Source organism: Dromiciops gliroides, chromosome 5 (assembly GCF_019393635.1).
Source record: "Dromiciops gliroides isolate mDroGli1 chromosome 5, mDroGli1.pri, whole genome shotgun sequence".
NCBI lineage: Eukaryota > Metazoa > Chordata > Mammalia > Microbiotheria > Microbiotheriidae > Dromiciops > Dromiciops gliroides.
Window position 1 is genome coordinate 284509180 of NC_057865.1, and position 23635 is coordinate 284532814.

The window sequence follows — 23635 nt, forward strand, 5'->3', positions numbered from 1 at the left end:
TGGTTGGGTTTTTTTGTTTGTTTTTTTGAGAAACAGGCACTTAGTACTTTGCATGTCTTGGGCATTTGATTGCTATTTGTTATGGGCAGTTAGGTGGCTCAGTGGATAGAGCACTGGCCCTGAAGTTGGGAGGACCTGAGTTCAAATCTCACCTCAGACACTTACTAGCCATATGACCCTAGTCACTTAAGCCTGATTGCCTCAAACATATGGGAGCATCTCCAGTCATCCTGACTTCTATTTTGCTACTGGACCCAGATGGTTCTGGAGGAGAGAGTGAGGTTGGTGACCTTGTACAGCCCTCCCTCGCTTAAATCCAATTCCCTGCAAGTCATGACATTGTCCCAGTGTCATGGTCCTCTTCCAGAACAAAGGGCAAACAACAACCACAGCTATTTGTTAGAAATGAAAGTGGAACACAATATGAATAATAGCTTTGGCAGCTAAGAAGACAGAAATGCAACAGAACTAGGTTCCATTGGGGCTGTGATTAGAGCCATATCACATATTCAGAGCTGGGAGTGGCCTTGGGGTCCTCTGGGCACACCCCCTCTTTTTCAGATGAGAAGTAAAGTGTCTTGCCCACACAGGTAGCAAGTGGGATTCAAACCCTTGTTCTCAGACTCACCAAAAACAATCTCTATTTCAACAGGGTAAATTATACACCAGTAGAATGCAATCTCCTTTAGGGCAGGGCCATCTCCAATGTCTGGCACATAGTAGGCATTTAACATGTTTGTTGTATTGGGGAAAGAAAGGGCATCTGAGTCCCTACAAGCTCCAACAGGGAGTGTCCTCGATTTCTCAGGAGGCCTCGAGGAGTCTGCAGGCATCTTTGGGCTCCAGCTGCCCCTTTTCTCTGTGACTTCCTAGTGGAGCCCAGACAGGTTTGTAAATTGCAAAGAATACCTGGCCATCAGGAGGGACCCAGGTGTATGGGTTTTACAGGGAGGCCTTTGCCTCTGACTTTACTACATCAGTGATTAAGGTGGGGGGGGGAGCTTTTCCCTGTGTTCATCTCTCCCTGATTATTTATTCAGGCCTCATAACTTTGAAATAGAAACTAGTAACCATGAGACAGAAGAGGGAGGGAAGATGGGGGTGGGAAAGAGAGGCATTCTTTGTCACTGTACCATGCCCTTCTCTGGGTCAGTACCTTGCTTAGAAGCAACACTGGATAGAGGGGAGAGCACTAGATTTGGAGTCAGAAAGACCTGGATTCAAATCCTGCCTGGAGTGCAAACTGACTATGAGGCATTGGGCAAGCCTCTCTGTGCCTCAGTTTCCTCATCTTTAAATTGAGAGGACTAATATTATCTACCTCATAAGGTGGTTGTGATAAGATATGTCAAACTCACAAACCTTAAACCTATACAAATGTTAGCTATTGTTATTGGATTGAAAAGTGATTTGAGGAAGTGTCTTGGACTCAGAATTTCCCATCCAGATCCTCTGAGTCTGAATCATGGCTCTTCTGACAGTGTGTGCAGCCTCTCCTGAGGCACTAAGGTTTACCTTGCAGGTGGGAATGAGCTGAGACTGCAAGAATCAGAGAGTCCTGGACTTGTAACTAAAAGGGGGGCCATTGAGTCCAGTGTTCTAATTTTACAGATAAATGGAAGGTTAAATGACCTGTCCCACGCCACAAGCACATGGTTAACTGAAGGAGGATTTGAACTCGGGTCTGACTGGTTTTAAGTCATCATGTAGAGAACCTCTCAGCTCTTTTATTGGTCTCTTTCTCTTTTGTCAGGTGGCTTAAAGTTCTGAATTATTGAAACTCCATTTCTTTAGCCTGGTGGGTTCTCCCCTCCTTGGGAATCTTCCTAGGGCAACAGGGTCAGAAGAAGCTAACTCTGGCCAGGAAGACAGTGAGTCTGCATATGCCATTAGCTCCCTTGTGTTCCATGGTGTTGCCTTACTCTTGGACAAAGCAGGACACATCCTAGAGGGTTCCACCGCTCTTGACTTCCCAGTCAAATATGTGAGTTGTACTGGACTATGACAGCTGCTTAGCCTCCCATCTTCAGCAGGGTGGAATCTGTCTTCCTGCCCTGTTTCCTTGAAATCTATACAGTGCAAGTGGGGAGGGAGCCCTGCTGTCTCTGAGGGCAGAAATGCAGTGAGAACGCTTATGCCTGGCACATAGTAGTACCTTCAAAAAGGTTTCACTTGATTTGTTACCATGGACAGATAAACCCAGGTCAAGAAGACAATGGGAAGTGATCAAAGCAGATATGGTTGGAAGGCGAGTCTCGGGGCTGCTGGAGGCATTTAGCAAAAGTCCCTGGTTAGAAAGGACTGAATTCTCTTTGTATCTGTTGGGTTAAGTAAAAAGTGCATCTGGGAGATCCTCAGGATGAGGAGACAGGATGTTGGGGGAATCTTGACATCTTGCCAGCAGCTGACTTTCAGGGAGTTTTTCAGTAGTTTGCTGGTTGTGAAGAGAGAGCAGACTTGTATTTAACTGAAGCAGGATGTCCTTGGGACTTGGACCTGGAAGGACCTGAGAGAGTCCCTCTCTCTCATTTTACAGACGAGGAAACTGAGGCCAGGGAATGATTTGCCCAATGCCACACAGGTGGTACAGTGGATAGAATGCCAGGCCTGGAGTCAGGAAGACTCATCTTCATGAGTTCAAATCCAGGCTCAGACACTTACTAATAGCTGTGTGACCCCTCAATTCTAGCATCTGTCAAATGAGCCGGAGAAGGAGAGGGCAAACTAATCCAGTATCTTGGCCAGGAAACCCCAAATAGGGTCACCAAGAGTCAGAGTCAACTGAAAATGACCCAACAAAACCAACACACAATTAGACAGAAATATAGGGCAGGATAAATAACTTCCTCTCCCTGAGCCTCAGTTTACCCATCTGGAAAATGGGTAGCATGAGAACTTGCACTTCTTACCCCATGAAATTATTTTAAGTTCCTTAAAGTGGTAAATGAAGATGCAGCCATTCTATGTGCAAACAAACTTCTTGCATTATTATCGTGTGGATTATTTCTCCAGCATTAAATTCTGGGCTGGTGGATTGGGGCTGAAGGGAAGGGGGTCTGCTAGGTATCCTAAGGCATCAATGACCTGAGGAATCAAAGGATCATCAATCACTCATTGAGCATTTTATTAAGTACTCGCTGTGTGATAAACATGATGCTAAACACTGGGGATACAAAGAAAGGCAAAGTCCCTACCCACAAGTCCCCAGTGTAACTGGGGAGACGAGGCACAACTCTGTGAAAACCAGATAAATACAGGCTGAATAGGAGGTAATCCCAGAGCAGACAGTAGCACTGAGGGTACAAGGGAATCTGGGAAGGTAAGAGGTGAATGCGAGGATGGAGAGAGTGTTCCAGGCATGGGGTAGAGTGCCATGTGGGAAGGAGCTGCAAGAATCCTAGTGTGTGGTGAGAGATCAAGCAGAAGAGGAAGAAGAAAGGGCTGGGTTAAATGTCAGAGGACTTTATTTCATCCTGGTGGTTATAGGAGACTCCTGGAATTTGTTGAGTAGGAGGATGATATGAGCAGGCTTATATAAGCTTTAGGAAAATCATTTGGGGATCATTAAGATGTTAGTTTATTGTTCAGTTATTTTTCAGTCATGTCTGATTCTTTGTGACTCCATTTGGAGCTTTCTTGGTAAAGATACTGGAGTGGTTTGCCATTTCCTTCTCCCGCTCACTTGACAGATGAGGAAACTGAGGCAAATAAGGGGTCAAGGGGCATACAGCTAGTACATGTCTGAGGCTGTGGGTTTGGACTCCAGTCTTCCTGATGCTCTATTCACTGTGCCACCTAGCTGCCCAGTTAGTTTGGGGAAGATAATAATGTAGGGAATTAATCTGATCTTGGGGCCCCAGGAAGGGCTTCTCTCCCTACTTTGGTCTAGGGGTCAGTAAGTGGAGGAAATGACTGGGAGGGAGTGAGGGAAGAGAGGAAGAGGAGAAACACATGGGAATGTCAGTTTGGAACGTAGGTTAACCAGAATAAATCAGTCCCAGTCCTTCACTCCAGGAGGAAGGGAGAGGATGAGGACGAGACCACCAGCTTGTTTCTTGGCTTACTTCTGAAATTGAACTTGGGTTTGGGAGATGGCTGGCTGAAATTTCCTTCATTGCCATGTGATCTTGAGTGTTTTGCAAGGAAGGTGAAGAGGACCAAGGAGGGGAGAAGCAGCTCTTCAGCCATTGCTCCAGGGATAGGAGAACAGGTCCTAAGCTGGTTGCCCTCTGCCATATTGGATAGGAAACTGATGCTACCTTTTGTATGTTTCCCTGCTTATTGCCATGGCCAGTTCAAAGGAATACTGCTCCAGCTCCCTGTCCCTCATCATCAGAGAAACAAAAGTTCTAATTGTTTCCAAATGGGATGGAGGAAAGCTTTTTGACACAGCTGGTTCCCAATTGGCACTTCATTAAAATAGAGACACATTGAGAGAAGCATCTTGTCTTTGTAAGAGCTGATTTCTGTTCCATATTGTCACCTCCTGACTTGGCTAGTGATCCATGCCAGCCTCCTTCTCGCCAGGCAGTAGGTGTCCCTAAGGCAATGAAGCCACACCAGATCCTCATCTCGTTAAAAACTACACCCGGTTCCAATTGGCCTCTAATTGGTTTCATTGCTAGCTCTGCCTCTCACTGGATGGGAAGCCCAATCTTTTGGGGATGGGAACCATCCAATGCACCCAATCCAAAGCATCCAGTCTTTGGGGTGCTTCTGAGAACAATGAAAATAGACGTGTCTAGTAGCTCATTGTGGGTGACCATTGGGGTCCATCCTGACCTTGCAGGGCAGGGAAAGGCAGCAGTAGGAAGCTAACTCCCAAGAGGAAGGGGTGTGTGGGTGGAAGGGTGTAGAGGAGTCACTCCTATCAATCTCATATCAACCCATGACATTAGGCATAGCCAAACATCCTGTTTTTGTTTGTAGGTGATACTTGTGTCAGGAGGGAGTTTATGTGACTGTTAAATAGCATTTCTGAGAACTGCTGTTTTTTCTTTTTACTCCCTCCCTCTCAAGGATATTGTGATGCTGCCTGGGATTGATCAAAACCCTAATTCTACTGAACTTCAGTTTACTAGACGGTAAACTCCCTGAAGACAATTTCGGTGTGTTGTCCCAAGGGTTCTTAATCTGCTCCCTGAGAAATTTCAGGAGATCTTGGATGAACTTAGATGGAGAAAAAAAGGTTAATTTTATTTTTACTAGTCTCTAATTGGCATTTCGCATTTCCTTCAATTATTTAAAAAATATGATTCTGAGATGGGGTCCATACAGGCTTCCCCAGACTTCCAGAAGGGTCCAGGACACAGAGCTCAAAATTCCTGTCTTGTCCAATCCACAACATATTGTGCCAAGAACATGTGATAGGTACTAGGGAGGCAGACAATCCTCCCAATCCTTGTTCTCTGAGAGCTTGTATTATACTGGGCAGTAGGGTGGGGGGAAGCCATGTACACATTCTGCACAGCACTAGATAAGCAGTGAGGTCCTTTCAGGTTGTATTTCTGTGATGCCGTGCTCCCCGTTGGTGGTCAGCACGATGCTTGGCCCAGAGGAAGTAGCCCTTGTCCCTTTACGGTCACAGACTCATAGCTCTTGAGTTGGAAGGGAGCTCAGAGGTCCTCCATTCCATTCTTCTCCTTTTACAGGAGAGGAAACTGAGGCCATCCTTTCATCCATTCATACATGCATGCATGCATCCATCCATCCTCTCACCCACCCATCCATCCATCCATCCACCCATCCACCCATCCACCCATCCACCCACCTACCTATCCATCCATCCATCCATTCATCCATCCATCTGATCATTATTTACTAAGCCCCTGCATACAAGCCCCACCCAAACTCTAATTCTGTGGGCTGTGAGAGCTCTCCCCAAGTCACAGCTCACTTGTAAAGCTTGTGGGGAGGATGTTTGGAACAGAAGCAGGAATTGGAGGAATTCCCTATTGAAAAACACCTGAGCAATTCCCAGGGCCCCCTAAAAGCTACATGTTTCTTCCTGCACATCTCCCCACCCCCACCCCCACTCCCGGAGGTTCTGGAAATCCTGGCCTTGTGGCTTTGCTCAGCACGCCCTGCAAGGTGTTTCCTGCAAATCCTGCCGGCTGGTCACAGCTGGCAGAAAGTGGAGCCTGCCTGGGCAGAACACCATGTGGTTGGGCAGGGTTTTGTTTGGTTTATTTTTTGGAGGGGCTACTTACTGGTAGAGCTGAGGAGGCAAGGGGAGGATGAAGAGAAAAAACACTGGGCCAATGAAAATGATCAAATAGGGGCAGCTAGATGGCACAGTGGATAGAGCACCGGCCCTGGAGTCAGGAGTACCTGAGTTCAAATCCGGCCTCAGACACTTAATACTTACTAGCTGTGTGACCCTGGGCAAGTCACTTAACCCCAATTGCCTCACTAAAAAAAAAAAAAAAGAAAATTATCAAATAGGCCTTCTGTTTTAAAACCAGAACCTCCAGGGTTGGGATGTGGGGGACATTGCTAAATCTGAGCATGAGGGTCAGAACAGGGTTGGACTTAGAGTCTGGGAGAAGATGTGGCCCATGCGACAGACCATACTTGTCAGGAGAATCATAAGAAACATGGGTCAAAAGGGCTCCAAGCTTGCCTTTGATTCCAAGCATCTCAAGGAGTATTACAGATGAGCCTCACTCAAATGCTTTGCCTTACCTAGAATAGTGAACAGGAGTTTGTGGTGATATCACCCCCTTTTTGTAGATACTTGTAGTTTCACTGGTATAGGGAATTCCCATTTACAAACTCACTACCAAAGTAGATCAGCCTCTGCTCAGTAACTTGGGGGTACTAGACAATTGCTGAGGGCATCAAGAGATTTAAGTGAATTGCCCAGGACATACCCCTCATAGGGGTCACAGGCAGGTATCGAAGCCCCCACAAAGTTGACAAATGGCCATTCAGCTTTTGTTTGAAGACCTCTAGTGAAGGGGGACCCCCACAAATTCTCATCCTAACCCCTTCCATATGGAGGCTGGTGGTATGGAGGGGCGGGGATGGAATGCTGGGCCAGGAGTCAGGAAAAGCTGAGTTTACATCTGATCTCAGATGCTTACTAGCAGCATGACCCTGGGCAAGTCACATAGTTTCTGTTTGCCTCAGTTTCCTCAGTTGTGAAATGGGGATAATAAGAGCAGCTACTTCTCAGGGTTATTGTAAGGATCAAATGAGACATTTGTAAAGTGTTTAGCCTAGTGCCTGGCACATAGTAGGTGCTTGATAAATGATCATTCTCCACTTCTTTCCTTCCCCTATGTAGCTCTTGTCATTAGGAATTAGGTTTTCTTTACACTGAACTTACACTTTTTGCCTCTTTGTAAAGTGTTACAGGGGTAATGGGCTTGAATCTGAAAGAGGATGGAAGCTGTTAAGTAGATAATGGAGCAAAATACATTCCAGGGAGGAACCTTCTCTCAGGGAAGGGGAAGAGGGGAAGAGTGGGGATTCTCTAGGTCTCTTGATCACGTGTGGATCCCCACGGAGAAGATGAGGTATCTTTGGGTTGCTTCTTGTTCTCTCTCTAGCTACATGGCCAGCCCATTCCCTTCTGCAATCCTAAGCTTATGGCTTTTGAGCATGTGGCTTTCATTTACAATGCACTGCAGCCTCTGTGCCCACCACATCTCTCTCCCTGGTCCTTTGGGAGTGGACCCAAGGAATCTGGAAAGAAGGATTACAGGATTATGGATATAGAGCTAGAAGGAACCTCTGGGGGGCATCTAATCTTGACATCCCCTTCCCATTTTCCTTATGAGGAAATCAAGGCCTTGGGAGGTTAAAGGGTTTGCCTAATAAACAGCCAATAAACATTTATTAAGGGCCTGCTATGTGGCAGGCACTGTGCTAAGCTTTGGGAATACAAATAATAATAAAAAAATAAACAGTCTTTCCCCTCAAGGAACTTACAATCTAATAGGGGAAGACATACATAAAAGCCAGTCCAGCTAGATGGCACAGTGGATAGAGCACCGGCCCTGGAGTCAGGAGTACCTGAGTTCAAATCCGGCCTCAGACACTTAATAGTTACTAGCTGTGTGACCCTGGGAAAGTCACTTAACCCCAACTGCCTCACTAAAACAAAAACAAAAACAAAAGCCAGTGGAATAGGCAGGGGTAAGGTATTCAGCTAGAGGCAGGGTGGAAAAGTCCAAAGGGATAAAGCAGGTGGGAAATGAAGCACCCCCTCCCGTTCTTAAATGGAAGTTTTGGGAGGAGCTCATTGCTCTACCCTCCAATAGGAAAGTATCAAAGATACGGATGAGATACGAGAACCAAGCCGGATTTTATCTTGCAGGATGATGAAGTCCTGGGGGTCATCATGGAGAAGGTCACACAGGAAAAGACCCAAGGAATTAAAAGAGAAGGATCAAAACATTGTTGCTCTAGAGCTGGAAAGGACCCCAGCAGCCACCTGGTCTGACCCTTTCAGATGAGGGAACTGAGGCCCCTGGAGGCCGTGTCTTAGCCAAGCTTAAACAGAACAGACCCAGAAAAGGAATGCAGATAGAAAGTGAAAAATTCTATCATGCCCTAAGGATCATGTCTTCAAAATGCAATCTAGGGGCAGCTAGATGGCACAGTGGATAGAGCACCGGCCCTGGAGTCAGGAGTTCAAATCCGGCCTCAGACACTTAACACTTACTAGCTGTGTGACCCTGGGCAAGTCACTTAACCCCAATGCCTCACTAAAAAAAAAAAAAAAAAAAAAAAAAAAAAAAAAAAAAGCAATCTAGCCTTAGCAATTTGGAAGAATGGAGCCCAAGACCATTTCATATGGAGAGAAAAGTGAGTCATTCTAGATAAATAGACCATCTTTTCTCCCTCTCCCTCTTATACCTCCAAATGAATGTGGTCCCCTTCAAGGCATCCCTATGAAAGGATGTTTATTTCAGAGATGCTTCTGTTGCTTAATACTTTTGGGAAATGCCTTCAGGCCCTGGGGGGTGGCACGTTTTTTTGGATCAACTCAGTGATAGAAGATTGATTTGTATTTTATTTTAGTTTTGGAAGCAGTCAAAGGTCATTAGGAGACAAGAGTGACGAAGCTGGGAAATCCCATTTGGGGTTAAAAACTAGGTGTGATAAATAGCGAGACTGATTTTTCTTACTTGACTGCTTATGGGATCGGGCTCTGAAGGTTGTTCCCCCCTGTAGGGTGTAAGACAGTCTTGTCACTGTCATTGCTAGCATCACTAGGCTCAAAGCCTCACTTGCCAGGGTGTATCACTTGAAAGAGAGTTCTATTTGGATGTATGTCATAGAAGGGAGTTCAGAGTCAAGCTAACTCCAAGGTCAGTATTCTGGTCTGGCTTTAAAATGGATCATGCAACTTTATAGACACTCTGGGAGGAACAGTGTGGGGCCCATCAATTTTCCTCTCCTCTTCCCTTTTTCTCTCCCCCTCATTCCTGCATATGGAAATGTTTGGCCAAACTATAGCAAAACATACTCCTAAATTTCTCTTTCCAGGGCCTTTTTAAGATCATTGAAAAATCATGTAGTCTTGGAGAAGACTGGCTCATTCATAGTTCACATTTTATTTAGATAGTAAGAATACATATATAATGTCATTGTTTCCTCCAGGAGCAATTGTGTCTTAACTGGTCCATGTATATATTATTACCGTTATGATTTATGTGTTACTGATCATTTCTTTTGGATGGGATAATTCTGGTTCCCTGTGTGTATAAACAACTACCGGCTTGGCTGGATGTGATTTAGCTAGCCTCTCTACCACCGCCCCATGAATCTTCAGTACACACAGAGAGAGACACACACACACATATGCTCCACCTCCTTCAATGCTGGCTACGGTACATATTCTATTGCCCCATCAATTAGAGTCCCTTGTTCAGGATGAAATAGCCTTTAAAAGCCTCACCAGTTGGAGATGGAATGGGAAGATACTCCTAGTATTTAAGTAGTTCAGGACAGCCAGAAGGCTTGACCTTGCCTATGTTGGCAAAATGGATGTAGGAGGGCAATACGATTAGGAATTACCTGAACTGAAAAAGGAGGAGAGAGAGTAAGAAGACATCACTGCCGATGAAGTGGAGTATCTTTTTAAATCTCTTCCAGAAACTTTGAGGGATTGCCCTTGGTGCTCACTATCTCCTGACCCACCTTGCCTGTGGACAACATTTAGTTATCACTTCTCACCTTTTCTTCTGGTGGGGGAAGATAGATCTCTCTCTCTCTCTCTCTCTCTCTCTCTCTCTCTCTGCCTGTCTATCCATTTATTCATCCATCCATCCATCCATCTTCTATTTATCTAACTAATCTATAGCTATGTCTATTTATGTACATATCAATGTATTAATACATCTATAGGTGTATGTATATATATGAATAGATATCTGTATCTACTTATATATCTATGTGTAAGTATATATCCTGTCTACATATGTAAATATATATTCTATATCTATATATGTATAGATATATCAGCACATCTTATAGATTTATGTATAGATGTATGTTGATACATCTACAGATGGATCTATAGATGGATAGATATCCATATCTCTCTTTTTTGTGGGGCAACGACTTGCCCAAGGTCACACAGCTAGTAAGTGTCACGTGTCTGAGGCTGGATTTGAACTCAGGTTCTCCAAAATCCAGGACTGGTGCTTTATCCACGTCACCTCCTAGCTGCCCCCGATATCCATATCTCTACTTATCCACCCATCATTGATAGAAGAAAACTTCCTTGCTCTCTAGTTCTACTCAGTTTCACTCTAGATCCCCAAGTAGAACCAGGGTCTGGGAATTGGCAGTAGTGCAGTTTAACAGTTTCTCCCTTCCTTTTCTCCATAGCCACATTGTAAATATTTCCAAATGTACTTTCTAGGCTTATTACTATTACTGTGGTTGTGGGTTTTTTTTTAAAAAAAGTTTTAATGTAAACATGGTAGAAAAAACATATACTTTTTACTCCCTTTGAGTCAATGCTGTTCTCTACTCCATCCAGAGCAATGTGTGGAATCTAGGTATCATAGTGGATAAAGCAATGAACTTGGAGTCAGGAAGACCTGAATTCTAAATCTGCCTTAGACACTAACTAGCAATGTGACTTTCTTGCTCTAAGGCTCCATTTCCTCATTTGTAAAATGGATACAATAACAGTACCTACCTTCTAGAATTGTTGTGAGTCTCAAATGAGATAATGTATGGAAAGGTTCTTTGCAAAACTTCAAGTATTATATAAATGTTAGTTATTATTAGCCTAAGCCACATGATACTAGGCTAGAGAAAACCACCCTGATGGTATTTCCATTTGCTGGCATTTCTTTGGTTTTTCTTGTATCCTTATTTTATTTATTTTTTTTTTGTGGGGCAATGAGGGTTAAGTGACTTTTCCAGGGTCACGCAGCTAGTAAGAGTCAAGTATTTGAGGCTGGCTTTGAACTGAGGTCCTCCTGAATCCAGGGCTGGTGCTTTATCCTCTGTGCCACCTAGCTGCCCCCTGTACCCTTATTTTAATGACAGCATCTAATAATAATAAGTTCTACTTTATTAATAACTAATACAATAAACCAATACTATATCCAAAATAGAATTAATTAATAACATGATTAACAAATTAGATAAAACTAAATCTTGTCATCTTGAGTCAAAAGGAGGAACCAGATGAAATATGGGGTGGGCTAAAAGGACTATATAGTAGGTACCCCAGAAGTGACAGGAGTCACCTTTTGAAAGGAGGTGATCTAATGGGCTTACGGTGAACCCAGGATCATAGATCTAGAACTGGAAGGGGCCATTTGTCTGGTGTGATGAAATCCCAGGACTTTTATTTTGTCATTGTACCCTCAAGCATCTAGCATACTCCTTTGCTCATGGTAGTCCTGCTCATTAAATATTTCTTGAGTTGAATTGGATTTTGTCCATCTTTGCCTATCCTGCAGATGAAGAAAGTGGAAGCCTGAGGTAGGTAGGGGTGGGGTGGGGAGAGTGACTTGGCCAAGGTCATACAAGTATGCAGTACAGCCTGAAGCCAAGAATTTCGGGCTTTATCTAGGATACCACCTCTTATCTCTCATTGAAAAGCTCTGCTTATTAGTATTAGAAAACATGGATTCCAATCTTGGCTCTGCCCCTAGTGTTTACCTCAGACAAGAAGGTCCACCTCTTTAGTTCTCAGTTAGAGTGAAGGGGTTAGATTGGATGACCTGAGGTTGGCCCCCTTATAGCCCTGATATGCCACAGGGCAGTACATCCCTTCCCATGTTGCTTAGGAGACCAGCCTCGGGCCACTGGAGCATTTATCCTAGTAGCTAGCTAGTGGATGAGTCCGTGGTGATGGCGGTTGAGTTCAGATGTTCTCCAGATGTCTTGTGTCGTGGGAATTGGCTCAGTGGGCTGATGATTCCCTCCAGGAAGGTGGCATGAGCCAAGCGCATGTAAACCATTGACTAAGCTCTCCCTCCTTTAAAAACTGTAACGAGATCCTCGCCAGTGGCCTCCTCTCCTGATTTGGCTTCTTGCAAGCCTGAACACAGCCTACAAGCCCACACAGGTTAGGCTGTGACTGCCTCTATGGGGGTACATTAGGGCAGCCATGAAATGAACCTTGGGGTCTTTCCAAGTTCCTGAATTACATTAGAGCAAGCCTAAGAATACCGCTCATATGAAATGACGTGTGGTGTCTTCAAATATCCAGTGTTTCCTATTGATCGGTACATTGTGAGTGTCATGGCAGCCTTATGGGGCAGGTGCTACAGGTATGATCATGCCCTTTTTGCATATGAGGAAACTGAGGGCACAGAGAAATTAAGGGATGGTTATTTACACCTAGTAACTGCCAGAGACAGAATTATAACCCAGGTCTGCCAGATGTCTATAAGACCACAGTGATTCAAAATCACTCCTTGTCTTAGCATGACCAGCAGGCTAAGGCTTAGACTAAGGGCTCTAAATATGGAAGTTCCTTGGTCAAATTAGTAACCTTTCTGGGCTTCAGTTTCCTTAACTGTAAAATGAGAGGGTTGGATTAGATTAGGGGGTCTTTGTGAAAGCTGTTCATCCCACCCCTGATAGAGTTGTTTGTACTGTACTGTACAGAGAGAGACACACACACACATTGGGGTGTGTGTGTGTGTGTGTGTGTGTGTTATAGAGCCCTTTGCCAGTGTGAAGAAGCCTCTTCTCAGAATGTTTTTAAATGCATGAGATAATTATACAGGATTAGCCAGAAAGCCAGTTGTATTGGAATACATTTATCAAAATTGGAGAAAAAAAATATTCACTGACCCTAGGTTAAGAACCCATGGATTTGATGATGGCTAATCTCCCTTTCCGCTCCCAATCCATGACTGGTGAGGCCTCTTGGAGTCTTTTGTGTTTAAGTAAAAGGCTTCCCATCCTCATCTGTTTCTTACTGTTGCCCCAGGGGAGCAACTGTACTGAACATTGCCTTGGGTCAATGCCTAGGGATGTGGCAGGTATAAAACTAGGGAAGGAGGAGCAGCTGTGGCTTATCTAGACAGCACTGCCTTCAGTTCCATGGCTTTGGCTAGGTTCAGGAAAGTGAAAAGAAGAAACATTGGGGAAAAAATTATATATAACATTATATGTTATATTATTTAATAGATGATAATATTTATATTAATGAAAATATATTCAGTATTGTGTGCATATATTTGATATTATATGTAAATATTTAATACACACACCCACACCACAAAATGGTAAAGATCCCCTAATTGAATCCAACCCTCTATGGGTACAAGTTATTAACATGCTACTCCTTGCATCCTTGGTATCCATACTACATATGTTCTTCTTGTTTGTCCTTCGTTCTTGAAGAGGACCATGACATTGGGGTGATGTCATGACTTGCAGGCAATTGGATTTAAGGGAAGACTCTGCAAGGTCACCAGCCTCACTCTCCTCCAGAGCCATCTGGATCCAGTGGGAAGATATACATCAGGAAGACTGGAGATGACCCCGGATGTTTGAGGCAATTGGGGTTAAGTGACTTGCCCAGGGTCACACAGCTAGTAGGTGTCTGAGGTGAGATTTGAACTCGGGTCCTCCCAACTTCCAGGCCAGTGTTCTATCCACTTCACCACCTAGCTGCCTCCCATACACCATAGATTCCTTTTCTGCTGGCCATGCTGTTGAGTCTGAGACACGAGGAAGATCTTTTTACCCTTCCCCACGTATGTTTTAAGAAAAGCTCTCCTATGATCTGGGAATCTGAGAATTTGGAGATAATTTAGGAAGAAGAGGTCTCTTCTGGATGGTGCATCACATTCGGAAAGGCTTCCGCTCTCATGGTCAGCCCTTGCATTTAGCATGCAGCTCCCAGTGTTTAAAAAAGAAAATGAAAACGACACATTGCATGTGAGACATTGCCAGCGGTCCTGGTCCCACCAAAAGGCCCAGGACCTGAAACTCCCAAGTTCTGAGAAACTCTTGTCCCCACGGTGTGTTTTTCTGGGCAGGGCTTCAAAGGGACTGTGGTTTAAAAATATGCGGCTATTTCAGTGACCACTTGTGTGGGATAAAGTTTCTCAGGCCAGTAATGGGAGCCCAGGGAGGCGACTGGGGTGGGAGCAGGGTGGGGAATGGCTGGGGCACCCCTCGATGCTTGCTGCTAGACTGTTGGTCATGAAATTGGAGCTTCAGAAAGTAAACACCTCCTGAGTCTGACCAATTGGAGTGGGGGGTGGGGTGGGATGAACAGCTTTCTAGAGATTTGGGCAACTTTGAAGAGGATTAAGGTAAATAGTTACAGGGGAAAGAAGGGAAGGGAATAAACATTTAAGTGACTACTATGTTCCAGACACTGCTCCAAGGACTTTTAACAAATTAATATCTATCTCTTTTGAGCCTGAAAACAATTTTTGAGGTAGCCATTTTGATTTTCAGCATTCCATATTTGAGGAAACTGAGGCAAACAGTAGAGAGACTTGCCCAGGATCATATAGCTAGTAAGTGTTTCACTGCCTCAGCAGCTTCTGGCTCTGAAATGGAAAGGCCTGGGTTCTACTACTAGGTAGGTGGAGGGAAGATCCCTTTTCTTGTCTTGGCCCCTATTTCCTTTTCTGTAAAATGGGCGATCCAGTTAGATTCGATGATCTTTGAGGTCCCTTTCAGCTCCTATGAGATAGCACAGTACAGTACAAACAACTCTATCAGGCCACAGAGAACTTGGGTTCAGATCCTACCTGAGGATCCTCTAGCAAATCACATCCCTTGTCTGACTGGATTGTCTCCTCTCAAATGAGGGGAGTTAGCCTCTGAGGTCCTTTTCAGCCCTGGCTCAAAATCCTTTGGTCTTTGTACAGGTTGTTTCTTGGCAGGAGGATGTAAGCTCCTTGAAGGTAGCAGCTTAGGTCAGAGAGGAAGCATGGTGTAGTGGATAGAGTGCTAGACTTTGAGTTGGGAAGATCTGGGTTTGAATCCTGCCTCAGATCCTCGTTGGGTAATCCTGGATAGAAAGAATTTATTTATATAAATTAATAAAAATAAATAAGTAAATGATCTATATAAAATCTTTTCCCCTCAGCTAATGAAGCTGATTTTGGGGGGTGGGGCGATGAGGGTTAAGTGACTTGACCAGGGTCGCACAGCTAGTAAGTGTCAAGTGTCTGAGGCTGGATTTGAACTCAGGTCCTCCTGAATCCAGGGCCAGTGCTTTGTCCACTGCATCACCTAGCTGCCCAGAAGCTGATTCTTTTGTCCTCACCTTACTGCATAGATAGGAGGATCAGATGAGATAACATATATAAGTGCTTTGCAATCCTTCATTCATGCCCTGTGATAGCACCATTTCTTACTGAGCAGTACTGAATGAATGAGATCATAGTGCTGCAAACCACATCTGGAGCCTCAGGCTCAGTTCTGGGCACCACATTTTAGGAGGGGTTTTGACAAGTTGGAACCCCTCCAGAGGAGGGGAGCTGGGATGCTGCAGACAATCTGAAACTATACTATCTAGATGTTTTAGGAACTGGAACTCTATCCTGGAGAAGGTCATTTAATGCAGTTCAGCAAGCACCTACTAAGTGAATTGAATGCTTCTTGGAATCCCTAATTTCTTTCAGAGCCTCAGCTCAGGCCCCACCTTCTCCTTGAAGCCATTCCTGATTCCTTAAATTGTTCGTACCCACTACTACCCTCCCAGCACTCCAATTAACTTTGTATTGACTTTTCTTGGTTCCCCTCCCCCAAGGAATGTAGACTTGTCGAAGACATATATCTATCACTGTTACTTATGTACTTAATAAAATGCTTGCTGATTGATGTTGGAGGACAAAGACTTTGAGAGTAATAAAAAGCCCCAAATTTACATCGATTTGTACAAGGAACTTGTCCTAAATTAAGCTTCCCCTTTCCAGCTCTTCCTCTGTTAAAAAAAAAAAAAAAGAAAAGAAAAGAGAAAAAGAAAAAGAAACCCAGACTTGGAAATGGTCTGTCGCTTCAAATGGTCAGTTTCTGGAGCCTAGATCCTTAGGGATCTTAAAAGACACTCCAAGGAGCTGGTGGTGGGGAGTGACCATTTATTGGATTCTTTGAATTGATTATTTATTTTTTAGTTGAGGCAGCAGATGCGATCGATCACCTCCTGGGGAGAGGGAGGGTGGGGAGAGTTGTGAAATACTGAGGCTGTCCTCACTTGCCTGTTTTTCTTAGGACCAGAGGTCTTGAGCTGTAAGATCCATCAGAGACCATTTAGTTCAATTTCTTCATTTTACCAATGAGAAAACCAAAGAAGAAGCAGGCTGTGACTTGCCCAAGGTTACACAGGCTTATTATCAATAAGCATCCCCTAGCAGAAAGTTAGGGAACAACCCAGACCAATGGAAAGGGGAAAGAAGGAAGAAAAGGAATTTGAACATGAGGAAGAGTTGCAGGCTTAAAGTCTTTCCAATATCCCATCCAAACTTAGCGGGAAGACTCTTGACTCTTGTCAGATTCACAGAACACTCCCTCCTCCCTTTTTTATTTGCGGATTTCAAAGCTGAGGCTGGGCATTTAATATGCACTTAGTATAAAAGATAAGCCTGGAAATTCAAAGCCTCTCTGACGAACTCTTTCCGTTAAATAAAAATATTAATCTTGGTTTTATTTAAGTAGGGTTTTTTGGGCACCGAAGAGAATTTAGGAGGCTAAAAATAAACCCAAACACACAGAAAGAAAAAAAATCTGGAGAGCTGTAAGTCATTTTAGCCCAAGTTTCCATCTCTACAAAAGCTATTAAAAAATTAGACAGCTAGGAAACCTCTGTAACACTCTTGGTTTTCTGGGGGCTACTGGCTAAAAATGCCTATTAGGTAGAAACACCAGGTCCAGGGGATGGTAGGTGGGATAGCTGGCAGGAGGATTTCTTTATGTCCTAAGCCCACCAACTGATCCAGAAAGGTAGTAAACAATCAGGAACCTTGATATTTGGGGGGGGGGCAGGAAAGCCTGGAAAGAGGAGAGAAAATGAGAATACTGGCTCTTTAGTATTTTTTGGTGAGTGATACCCTCAGCTGTTTCCAAAAGAAGTAAAAATGAAATTCCCCCACTGCCTTATTTTAACATTGGTTGTTAAGTTTTGAGCTCCAATGCTATCCCTCCCTGCCTTACCTTGTCCCTGAAATGGGAAGCAATCTGATATGGGTTATACAACAGATAGTATTTTTAAAAGACACAAAAGAAGGAAGAAAATCAGCAAAACTGATCAAAACATTGAAAAATATCTTAAAATATGTGTGATGTGGACCTCCCACCATTGCAGAGGGGTTAGTTGGGGCTGTCATTGCTATCCAGATTTTTAAACTGTGTGAGATGAAGCTTGAATTCTTAAGTTTGATTCCCCTGTGAATATTATAACGTGAGTCTATAGCAAAACCTGGCATATTCTTATAATTCTAGTCTTTTTAGAGGTAGACATAAAGGCACCTTGTAAGCCCTCAGGATCAACAGTCCCCTCAGCAAAATTCCCAACAAGCTATAACCTGGCCTCTTGCTCAGAGGATTCCTGGGCAGGTTCAAATCTCAGCTTTACTACTTACTGTGTGACCATAACAGGTCGTTCAAACCTCTCTTTATCTTCATTTCCTCATCTACAAATGAAGGGCTTGGTTTAGATGACCTCTAAAGGCCTTTCTGGTTCTAAATGTTAAACCCTATGACCCTAAGAAGGGAAATTAAGAATCCCAAGGTAACTCATCCCATTGCTGGACAGCTCATTGTTGGATCCTACCTAGCTGGAATGTGGGTTCTTCGCTATTGTTCAAGAAAGCCGGGGGCAGCTAGGTGGTGCAGAGGATAAAGCCTTGGATTCAGGAGGACCTGAGTTCAAATCCAGCCTCAGACACTTGACACTTAACTAGCTGTGTGACCCTGGGCAAGTCACTTAACCCTCATTGCCCTGCAAAAACAAAAAAGAAAGCCGAGTCTCTTCCTCATGACATTCTTCAAATATGTGTTTATTATTTAGTGGTATTAGTAGTGAGGGGAATGGGACTAGCGTCACATAAAAAGTGATGTTTGAGGTTGGATTTTAAAAGACACATTCCAGGCAGGGGAGGTAGCCTAGGGAAAGGCTGGATGAAGGAAAAAATAAGAAGGCATAATTAATTCACAAGGCACATGGATAGCTGAGAGTCAGTATCCCTATCTGAGGAGAGAAAGAAAAGCTGGAGTCTTTTATTTATTTTTTTTTCTAGGAAAATTTTTAAAATTACTTATGTCCCTTACAATGTAATAATAAATTTATTTATTTAGAAATTTCCCCAAGTTACATGTAAAAAAAAATTCCGGAGTCTTTTAGATGGGTGTATTTTAGTTAGACTTCAACCTTGTGCTGTTTGGGAGGTTGGAGTGGTTGGCCTTTTAGCCCCCTAGACTGCTGGAGAAACGGGAATTCAATTATAAACCCTAGTAAAAAAAGGTCTGGGTTCAATTGACAGGGAGGTGGGGGTAGGAAGGAGGGGGGAAGCTGGGAGATGCAGCCACTCATTGGGTGTCTGCATCCCCTTTGAATATGCTAATTCATAGCATGTGTCAAACCTGGAAGCAGGCTAATAGGCACATTGGCAGTGGGGTTCTGTTTGCCACCAGAATTCCATTTCTGTTCAAAGCCTGGGCTGCCTGCAGTCCACATGGGGGTTCAAAGTCAATAAAGTCATGATTTTATAGAGGAGGAGAGTGCCAGAACCTTGCCCTCCTCGCCTGCCCTCCCTCTCCTGCTGGGACTGAGAACCAGAATAGAGAGCTGGGCTTGGAGTTAGGACCCCCTGGGCTTCTTATCCCAGCTCTTCCCCTTGCTAGCTACAGAATCTTAATCAAGGTCCAAATCCATTGGGGAATGGATCTTCCAGACTGAGTTTCCTCTCCCTCCCCCACCCCTGCCAAACTGAGAGCTTTTGGCTAAGATCACCTCAAAAATTACATTATCTTAATTCGGTGGATTTCCAAAAAGTATCAAGTCTGGACTCTGTTAGAGGCTGCTGGATATAAAGACACAAGAAAACTCCCTACCCTCAAGAAGTTTACTTTCTACTGGAGAGTAAATAACATATGGCAGCCAGGTGGCTTAGAGTCCTGAGTTTGAATCCTGCCTCAGAGTCTTCATAGCTGTGTGATCCTGGGCAAATCACTTCACCTCTCTGTAGACAAGACCCCCCCCCCCCAAAAAAAAACAAGTATCAAAGTAATAGTAGTAAAGTGATGGACAAAAAGGCAGATGGGATTTAAACTCTGCTCCTGTGACTCCAAATTCTACATTCACCACAATATGCCGAGGCACCTCTCTAATTGAGTCTCAGTTTCTTTATCTGGAAAATGGGGATAATAATAGCACCTACCTCCTTGGGTTGTTGTGAGAATCGAGATTTACTATTTGGAATGGACTTTGGCAACCTTAAAAATGCTATGTAAATGCTAATTATTGTTTATTGATAATATTATTATTATCATGCTAGGTAGGACAGGTGATTTCTTTGCTTTAACAAACTATTTTTTTTTTAAGTGAGGCAATTGGGGTTAAGTGACTTGCCCAGAGTCACACAGCTAGTAAGTGTTAAGTGTCTGAGGCTGGATTTGAACTCAGGTACTCCTGACTCCAGGGCTGGTGCTCTATCCACTGCTCCACCTAGCTGCCCCTTACAAACTCTTAAATAAGCCTCAATTTTCTCACTTGTAAAATGAGAGGGTTGGACAAGAGTAGTGTTTTTTTGTGAGGAGGGAAGTTGTGATGCATAGAAAAGGTATATGACTTGCCTAAGGTCACACAATTAATTAATGGTGGGCCAGATCAAGAAGTTGAGGTCTATTCTAATCTGATCTAGTGTTCTTTCTATTATGCCCCAACGACCTTTTAAGAGAAACAAAACCTTAGTTCTGATTTCTAGAACTGGACTCCATCTATTAACCCGAGTTGGGTCAGAGTTCAAGTCTACCAGCTCAGAGTTGGACAGCTGTCAGTGTATTTGGACATGTAGCAAGGTTTGGTTTTATTTTTGGAGAAATGCTACTTCCCCTCTCATCTCCCCTTCTCCATATAAAAGTGGCCTGCAGTGGAAAAAGAAGACTCTAGACTCCAGAATACCTGACATTTATATGGCAATTTGAGAGGCAGAAGGGTGAGAGAGCTAGACCCAGACCCTTGGGTTCAAGTCTTCCCTTGGAAAGATTTGGGGTCAGTAGGGCCAAAGAGCAGCTAGGAGGTAGCAGAGATGCAGTTTCTACTGACTTGAAAGCCAGTGTTTTTTCCTATTATGATTCATCGAATGCATCAAGAAAAAGCTAATATTGTTTTGGCAAAGGCTTTGTGAACCCTGCTGGGAGGGAGCAAGTGAAGAAAAACTTGGGGTTGTGTTTGTTCCCAGTATTGGCTAGGGCTTTTTGCTGATTTGTGGGTCTGTGTGATCTCATTTCTCTTTGGGACCAGGGTGTTTTATCACATATATTCTCCTCTCCCTTCCCCCAATAGAGCAAATTGCATTTAGCAGGACATTGGGGATCATTGGTTTTTGAGTTGGACTGGACCTTGGAGGTTGTGTGGTCCTACTCTATCTTTTTTGCTTAGGGGGAGAGTGTAAGAACTTTGGGGGAGGTCAGGGGATTGTAGGAGGTGCTATAAAACTGAAAGGGAATTTTAGTCACCTAGTGTTATTCCTTCATTTTTACAGATGAGGAAACTGAGTCTTAGATCATAGGATCGGAGATCCAGGGCTACAAAGGTTGATAGCATCCAACTTCTTTATATTAGATATGAGAAAATGGAGTCCCAGATAGGACATAGAGATTGTAGATCTAGAACTGGAAGGACTTCCTTTATTTTAAAGAATGGGAAACTGAGGCCCAGAGACATTAAGCTCCTTGCCTAAGGCCATACCAGTGGTTCAGTGGAAGAATTTAAATTCAGGCTCCCTGACTTTCTCATACACATAGTAGGTCGTTAGTAGCTTAGTAGGGTGTTGAATGATTGTTTTGTAACTATGGAGTACTTTGTGAAGGTGAGGGGTGCTGATAGTGGCTGTCCCATAGCTGAAATGAGGAAATAACTTATTGTGAAAGCCTGGCAAATAGGGAAGGGGAAGCTGAATGCCATGCTCTCTGTCTGAACCTGCCTTTAGCTTCCCTGCCCTTCCAGATGGCTTAGAGATGAGTCCTTGCAGACATTGAGAGTGGGGAGGTACTGCCAACAGCCACTGTGGTGGGGGCGGGGATTTAGATTCATTGAGGGTCTTGGGTGGTGGTCTGGCCGGCTCTGCCTTTAGCACGGCCTTGGAAGTATCCATTTGCCCAAGTCAAGAACTGTGTATGAGGAGACACCACTAATTTGGACTCCTTTCTCCCCTTGGAGCCACTGAGGTCTTGTCCTCATTAGCAAGGCATGTGTGGCAGATTACAAACTCAGCCTGCATCGAGGTTACTCTTTATACTTCACAAAACCTTCTCAAATATAATTTGTAGTAACTCTGTGAGACACGCAGAACATAAAAATGTTCAATTTTACAAGAAACTGAGGCTCATAGGGAAGTGATGTCTCTCCAAAGCCATTGAGTTATCCAGGAACTTAGAGGCTTGGGAGATTGGAGAGGTCTCTGAGGCCATTAGCCTAATCCCCTTATGTTACATATGGGGAAACTGAGGCTTGGGGAGGTTATTGAGTCTTTGATCTAAAGTTGGAAGGGACTTTAAATCTACCTAGTTCAGCCCTCTCATCTGATTGCTCAAAAACCCGAGGTTTAATCTTGTCCAGTGCCATGCAGGTAGCAGGATTTGAACCCAAGTCCTGAGCCTCTAAATCCAGGGCCCATTACACAGCAAGGACCACCGTACTTCCTTACTGCAAACCACTTTGTAAGCCTTGAACTGCTACATAAACACAGGGGCCCAGTTGATGGGAAGCCTGAATGTCAGTTTAGATATGATATGACAGGTAACAGGAAACCTCTTGAGGCTGCTGAGGAGCGTGACATGACAGCTCTATTTGAGGGAGTATTTATTCTGGGAGCAGAGGACTCGCCGGGCTGCAGCCAGGGAATAAGCGAAGGCATGGTGGAACCAGACTACTATGGGGGTGGGGGGAAGTAGAGAGAAGTGGTTAAAAATAATATCAAAATTGGAAAGAAGAAAAAAAGGGATACTATAAAGAAAGGTCAGTGGGATATCGTGGAATTAGGTTAGAGTCTGAGTCCCAGCTCTGATGCTATCCACTAAGCCCAAGGCTTCTCACTTCCCCACCTTTTAAATGGGGACAATAATGCTTCAGTAATTATCCTTATTTCTTAGCATTCATAATATCATTGCATCAGTTGGAGGGACCAAGTTTTTCACAGTGAGGAAACCGAGCACAAAGAGTTTAAATGATTTGCCTAAGATCACATAGTTAGTGTCTGAAATGGCATTTGAACTCTGGTCTGGATACTAAGCACAGTGCTCCACACATAATACCATATTGACTTTTAATTGTGAGAAAAACACTTTTGTAAACTTTAAAGCACTATATCGATATTTTATTATAATCCCCCTTGGGGATGGGGGACAAAGCACTGGATGTTTGTTTTTTTTCTTTTTGGGGCAATGAGGATTAAGTGACTTTCCCAGAGTCACACAGCTAATGTGTTAAGTGTCTGAGGCCGGATTTGAACTCGAGTCCTCTTAAATCCAGGTCCAGTGCTTTATCCATTGTGCCACCTAGCTGCCCGCCAAAGCACTGGCTTTTGGAGTCTGAGGTCCTGGATTCAGACCCTGCCTCAAAATCACTCTCTCCCCCTGGACCTCAGTTTCCTCCTGTGTAAAATGGGAGCCTTGGACTCGATGCTCCCTGATCTCTTCCAGTTCTACACCAACGAACCCATGAGAGGTTTTCATTCTGCTACAGCCCAGATGCCAAGGAGGGATCCAAGCGACATTGCTTCATAGGAGGTTGAAGAGAAGGGTGAAGGGTCAGTGGTACTGAGATCCAATTTAAAAAAAAAAAGTAAATAGAGCCCCAGGGAGACATGACTACCCAGAGAGAAGAGCCGAGGTGCTAAGTTACGACTTATTTGTGGAATAAACTTGGACCAGGCCAGTTTTCCCTTTCTCCTCGCTCCCTCCGGTCTTTGCTCATGTAAACAAAATCATCTTTCCAGTTGGCTCCCAAAATACAAAT

The 23635-nt window shown here is 44.0% G+C and overlaps 2 protein-coding genes across 7 annotated transcripts in view; one reads left to right on the forward strand and one right to left on the reverse strand.

Moving 5' to 3' along the window:
* SYN3 (synapsin III) overlaps positions 1-23635 on the reverse strand; it is a 477977-nt gene that overhangs the window by 265151 nt on the left and 189191 nt on the right. The gene's annotated exons all lie outside the window — the stretch shown is intronic.
* TIMP3 (TIMP metallopeptidase inhibitor 3) overlaps positions 1-23635 on the forward strand; it is a 60585-nt gene that overhangs the window by 24819 nt on the left and 12131 nt on the right.